The sequence below is a fragment of the Nicotiana tabacum genome, chromosome 15, assembly GCF_000715075.1.
Source record: "Nicotiana tabacum cultivar K326 chromosome 15, ASM71507v2, whole genome shotgun sequence".
In the NCBI taxonomy this organism is placed as follows: Eukaryota; Viridiplantae; Streptophyta; class Magnoliopsida; order Solanales; family Solanaceae; genus Nicotiana; species Nicotiana tabacum.
In genome coordinates this window covers 10,827,809-10,834,458 of record NC_134094.1, presented here as the reverse complement: position 1 = coordinate 10,834,458, position 6,650 = coordinate 10,827,809, and the positions used below count along the sequence as shown (strand labels likewise).

The following is a 6,650-nucleotide window of genomic DNA, read 5'->3' as shown; positions in this document are numbered from 1 at the left end:
ACTAGACCGTGCTTTTTCTACTTGTCGAGTTTTTTTTTTTTTTTTTTGATTTGTCCTTTTTGTTCGTGTATTATGCAAAATAGGGTTTTGAAATCAATGTGGATTTGCCATTGGGGGTTAGTACGGTGGCTCCAATTAATCCACAACGGGGTTTCGAGAACATCCCAAGATATATCGAGTTGTCTCGCATGGCCATTGATACTTTCAATTTACAGAATGTAAGTAAAAAGTGCTTAAATAATTGCCTTATTCTTAGAGAAAAATGTTTCTGTCTGCCCCTTGTAAATTGGCTTTCTTCTGTTTGTTAGAATAAAAGGTAAGAATTTGTCAAAAATGTGACTCTGAACACATCACTTGCTGCTGGGTTGTGGTGTCGTATAGCCAGAGATGCTGACGAGTATGCTGTAAAGATCTTTCAAGCATTGGCGTGGTGGGGAATTGATGGAGACAGAGATATTAGAATTTGCAGGCTTAAGAAACCATCCAAGTGATGATGGTAAACTTTTTAATATGCATCTTCTTCCTTGTTACTTACATGGGCGGAACTACAGTAATATGTATGCGTTCCGGGAACCCAGTATTTTTTGCTCACACTCTATATTTATATTAAGAAATCTATTGAATATATAACAATAATTAGATGGGAACCCAATTACAAAATGCATTTTTGGTCCATTGGTAAATAATGGAACACAGATATGGCCCACTTCCCATGCCTGCTGAGGCAAGTTCGAGTCTCCATAAGTTCTTTTTATTTTTACCTAAAAAGAAACAAACCAAATCAAAAAGTCTCCAAAGGTTACTTTGTCCCAAATACTCAAATCAAACGCTGAAAAAATAAAATAAAATTAGGGTTTCAAATGTCTGTGTGGTTCTTGTTCTTTCTTCAATCTTAGACTTCTCTTTTGTTGCATGTCAAAGACAAGTCAGTGATCCATTTCCATTGTAGGTCCTCTCCCTCCTTCATCTTTTTTTTTTTAATAATTATTTTCCTCTTATATTATATTATATTATATTATATGAAATAATATCTCTTAACTTTTTACTGTAGGTTCACCACTCAATTTTACTCTGTGATTCTAGGAAAACCAATACACAATTTGATCTCTATTTCCAAATAATATTGACAACATATATTTTTTCTCGGTTGCAGGCAGTCACCAAGGAAGAGGTTTGTATCCAGATTCCTCAACTCAAAGCAAAAGTAGGAAAAAAACTCTCTAGTAGCTTGTTCTAGTAGCTACATATACTACACGGTAAGTGTTTGGTGTTAAAGTTTTATCTGTTGAAACCAAGTGCAAACTATAATATTTAGTCTGTGCATTTTGCTACACAACAAATATAACAACTATGCCTCAATCCTGAGGTCCGCAGTATCACTATCCACTTCACTCCATTTTGGTCTAATATATTTTAATTTGCCAAAATGTATTGCTAATATTGTAATTTTTTTTTTGATGAAGTAAAGTGTTTCATTAAAGGCATCAGGAAGTTGCAGAAAAAGTACAAAGTGAAAAGCCTTGGTTACTAATATTGTAAAATTTATGTTGCTATTATTGTGTGTGCTTGCCGGCAACATCCATTACACCAACAAGATAACTGCTCAAAACTTCATTGTCAGCCGCAACCAACATGATGCATTCTTTCCATATTCTTAAATGAGAGAAGGAATGAAAATAGCTGCATTCTGATCTTTAGTTATTTAGCAACAAGTATGTTGGCTAATTCACTTTGTGAATATTCATGTTTATGAGAGAATTCACACGATTCCATTTAATCAATGCTGTTGTGATATGTGATATTCTTTGTTTTGTCAGTTTCTGTGTTAAGAAATGAATTACTTTTAGCTGCAGTTTGATGTTGTTCAGGTAGAAACATTACAAATCTCGCATGAACAATAATGCTTTGCCTCTCCAGGAAACTACACATTCCCTTATTTCTGCTCCTAAAGGATTTGTTGTCTCTTCAGTACTAAAATCTTGCCATCATCAGAAAAAAGTAGATTAAGGGAGCTTAAACCTTGTAATAGTTAAAGCTGCAGCATAATCTATTTTTTTTCATTTACACCATGATTACCCTCCTGAAACCGCATGAAAGATCTCCACTTTCTTCTTCTTGATGATGGCAAGGATCTTTAGTACTGAAGAAAGAAACAATTTCTTTAAGAGCAGAACTAAGAGAATGTGTAGCTTTTCTCTTCCCATGTCAATTTTTCTTTTTTACCAAGAAATGATTTTGAACTCAAATCAGATTCTCACAAAAACTTTTGTCCAACTGAGACAGTCTGAGATTATAATTTACTCAAAGAGTACATGATTCATTGGAAGAGCTTCTTGCATTAGTGTTCAAGATACTGATGTGCTTTGTTGTTATTCGACTGCATATCTTTTGCTAAAGCTGAACTTCGATAAGGTATTAGTATTTGTAGAATCTGAGGCTACCACTCCTCTTGGCTTTCTATTTACTCTTCTAGTTCATTATGCATCCCCTAGAGTCCAGTTGAGTCAAGAATTTGGAGAGAAAAAAAGGTGGACTACATCATGTTTTTATGGAAACTATAAATGCCTTTATGTCTATAAAGATAGAAACTGCATTACCTGTTGAATTCTGGACATCATAGCAGCCATCTCTTCTTAAATCCTTTTGTCCGCTTCTACTCGTGTTCTTGGAGCCTTTTGTCCATTTCTGCACAGATACTGAAGAGAAAATACTGCATAAAGTTTTTAAGTTTAACTGCAGAAACAAATACAAAGGAACACTGAAATTCCAGCTTAACTGGAAACAAGGACCAAAAGAAGGGACTAGGTCTCCACAAATACCTATCTGTGGTAACTTTCATCGGGTTGCCACAAAAACTTTCCATGCCAAATATTTCAAAATATTTCATTTTCGGAGAACAAAAATTTAGTCTCGATTATACGTGGCAACTTTCCAGGTCGCCACTCAAAATCTTTACCTTTCATGCAACTAGATATGTCGCCACGAAAAGCCCTTGATTTTGTGGCTACTTCGTGGATCGTAACCGAAAGTCCTGTTTTCCTGTACTGTAATTAGGTTCCCTTTGGAAAATTCTTTAGTAGGATCGGAGTTTTGGTTCACATCAAAATAATGTTATACCTAAAACATTCAACTCCCTTGTGGTTGCAACTTGTCTTTCTCAACCGCAAAGTCTGCATTTTTTTATTTATTTAAACCATCCACCCAGGTTTTCATCTCCTGTGTTGTTGGGGGGTTTGGCGTTGACCCCTACCCTATTTATTCATTAGCAAAATAGTACAAAGGAGGGGGACATTTAAACCAAAACCTCCCATTGGAGCAGTGCCAGCATAAACATAAATGGCTAGGCCTTACAAGTATAAAAGAGCTACTCTATTGGGATGTGAGTTCAGCTCAACAGTAGCTCTTCCTTTAACATTTAAGGAGGCTCAAAAGTCCATCCTGAGTGTTTTCTTGGCCTAATTCTGAAATTTGGGACCTGCAATCTATCCACAGTGATGGCTCTTTTGGCCTTAGTAGGTAGGTCATTTTCGTTGAGGAAAATAACCTGCTCACTGAGAGTAGTAGCGTGTTTGGATAAGGCGTCGGCCACTTCATTCCCTTCTCTGTAGCAATGTTTGATCTTGATACCATGTTGTTGCACGGTTGCACCCTTTGTTGTATTAGAGTAATGTCTTCTTTAAGTCTCCATGGGGAATTGTATGTCCCTAGAATCATGTTGACTACCAGAAGAGAATCTAGTTCCAAGCTAAGATCTTGACAGTTATGGTCACTACACCAAAGAATACCAAACAGGTCCGCTTGCACTTCAGAGTAGTTGTTAGTTAAGAAATGTACTGGTGCGGAGAAGGCCATCACCATGTGTCCATTTCTTTTCTTAAGTTTGCGATGAAGCTGCCATCTGTGTTAATTTTCCACCGATTGCAATCAGGTGGTTCCCATAGAACCATAACACTCCTCAGTCTTGTTTTGTAGTCTTCCACTACCTTGCAAACTGTATTCCATGTCCAGTCCCAATTCATTTGACTGTATTTCTGGCCCATGGAAACTTTAACCTGAAAAAGAACCTGTTGACATATTCTAAAAACAGAAATAGTCTTCTTACCATATTTCTTGCCACATCTGGCCTTCCATATCTCCTAGCATATTATAGTTGGGGTAATTTGCAGTAGAAACTTATGGACATTGTTTTTTGGCTGTTTGCTCCACCATTGATTTAGGATGGCATATAGTGTTCCTTCCCGTGGTCTGGAATCCCAGTGGAGTGGACATAGTATTCCATACCTTCTTTGCTGTATTGCTATTTGCAAAAACATGGTCATCCAATGGCACCCTGCAACAACATCTAGAAATAATGTTTGTACCAAACTTTAGAACAATGTCATCCAGTGGTAACCTGCCTTTCAAGAGTCTCCATGTTGCAAAGGAGATTTTAAAAGGTAGGTGATTATTCCAGATTTTGGCTAGTTGAGGCGAATTCTCTCTTATTTTCCTGAGAAGTTGATAGGCAGAGGAGCATGTAAAGGATCCTTGAGGGGTGGGAGTCCAGATGGCTTGATCTTGGATTTGATTACGGCCGATCTTGATTTGCATAATCTCATCTAAAGCTCTCTGTGGCACCGTGTCCTGGAGAAGCTCCCAATGTTCCAGCCATGGTTGGTGAAGAACTCCCTAACTTTGGTGTTTCCCGGTCCCACCACTCCCTAACGTCTGCATTTTCTTGTCAGAGGCCACTCAACAGAATTGGTAGGCCTTTAATTTTTATAAATAAAATTTTACATGTTTTTCTTCTTGTTGTTAAGGTGGTGTATAGACCATCTTGTACTTATTTTGACTATGCACTGGGTATCTTATAACTCTACTCATCAAAGCTTCAATATTATTAACATCCATGGTCAAGATAATTTTTATAAGTTTTTATCATATAATGATATCACTTTGTTAAGCATTAGTATAATTAGGTATTTCGAATAGTTCAAGTCTGTTTTGAATTGAAACAACGTTGATCAACTCTTTGTAAGAAATATCAACTTTAAAAAATACTACAAGAGACTTTTATTTTATCTTTTTAATTGTCAATAACATCATCAAATTGTTCTTTTTATATAATACATTTTTATTAGAAAATTCAGTATTTATCAAAATAACTTCTATCATATTACAAGAAAACATAAATTTAGTTTCTTTTTCATAATAATAATTTTACAATATATGTAATACTAAATAATAGTCATAAAATTGGGGCCTTCAATTTGGGGGGCCTAAAGCAATTGCTTAATTGGCCTCCCCCTAGAGCCGGCACTGTTTCTTGTTCAAGCCTTCAAGGTGTTTGCTTTGTGCAGGTTGGAATTTCCAAAAAAATTTATATACCGATAAATGATGAGAAAATTGATGCTTTAAAGTTCTTTTGGTTCTACCCTGCTTTTCTTTTCTTTGTTGTAATTATCATTTATTTTTGGCAGGTGGTGAGCGACATCCTGATTCCAATGTTGATGTGAATGCTATGAGGTGAACTAGTCATCTCGTTAAGCTCTTGTCAGTCTTCTACTATCTTAGTTATTTATGAGAATGTAGTGTCATTTACTTTACTTGTATTATTACTAAGACATGAAAAAAAGTGTTGTGATTTGTCTTCTACTCTCGTAGGTAAGGGTGGCAAGTGGGCCGGGCCCGGTCCTAAGTGGGTTTCGCGGGCCCGGTCCTATGCGGTCCGGTCCTAAACGGTCCCGGGCTTCGCGGGTTTATTGCTAGAACCGGCTCGGGATTGGGACCACGAACTAACGGTCCCGGGTTAAGTGAGCCGGTCCTGGGCCTAAACGGGCCCAACAGAAACTTTGTATTTTTAAATTTTTTTTTATAGAAGTTAGAGAAAAAAATAGTAATAAAGATATATAAGCTATATTCGATTTATATACTATATATACATCTTAAAATATATATATACTATATTATATATACATAGTATACATCTTAAAATATACTATATATACATCTTAAGATATACTATATATATATATAGTATAGTATAGTAGATCTTAAGATATATATACATCTTAAGATATATATACATCTTAAGATATATATATATATATATATATATATATATATATATATATATATATATACACACACACATACTATACTATATATACATCTTAAGATATATATATACACACACACTATACTATATATACATAGTATATAAGTCATATTCGATAGTATACATCTTAAGATATACTATATATACATCTTAAGATATATATATATATATATATACTATACTATACTATATATACATCTTAAGATATATAAGCTATATTCGATTTATATACTATATATACATCTTAAGAGATATATATATATATACACACACTATACTATATATACATAGTATATAAGTCATATTCGATAGTATACATCTTAAGATATACTATATATACATCTTAAGATATATATATATATATATATATATACACACACACTATACATCTTAAGATATGTATATATATACACACTATACTATATATACATAGTATATAAGTCATATTCGATAGTATACATCTTAAGATATATATATATATATATATATATATATATATATATATATACACACACACACACACACACACTATACTATATATACATCTTATATA

At 34.4% G+C, this 6,650-nt stretch overlaps 1 long non-coding RNA gene across 2 annotated transcripts; it reads left to right on the top strand.

Moving 5' to 3' along the window:
- Positions 1 to 770: 770 nt before the first annotated feature.
- Positions 771 to 5,625, top strand: LOC107778734 (uncharacterized). Of its 2 annotated transcripts, none has more exons than XR_012699136.1 (4): positions 771 to 945; positions 1,154 to 1,256; positions 1,469 to 4,743; positions 5,460 to 5,625. It is a non-coding gene; the product is annotated as an uncharacterized LOC107778734 (long non-coding RNA). The 2 variants fall into 2 exon arrangements; XR_012699135.1 differs by having other exon boundaries at positions 1,464 to 4,743.
- Positions 5,626 to 6,650: the final 1,025 nt, after the last annotated feature.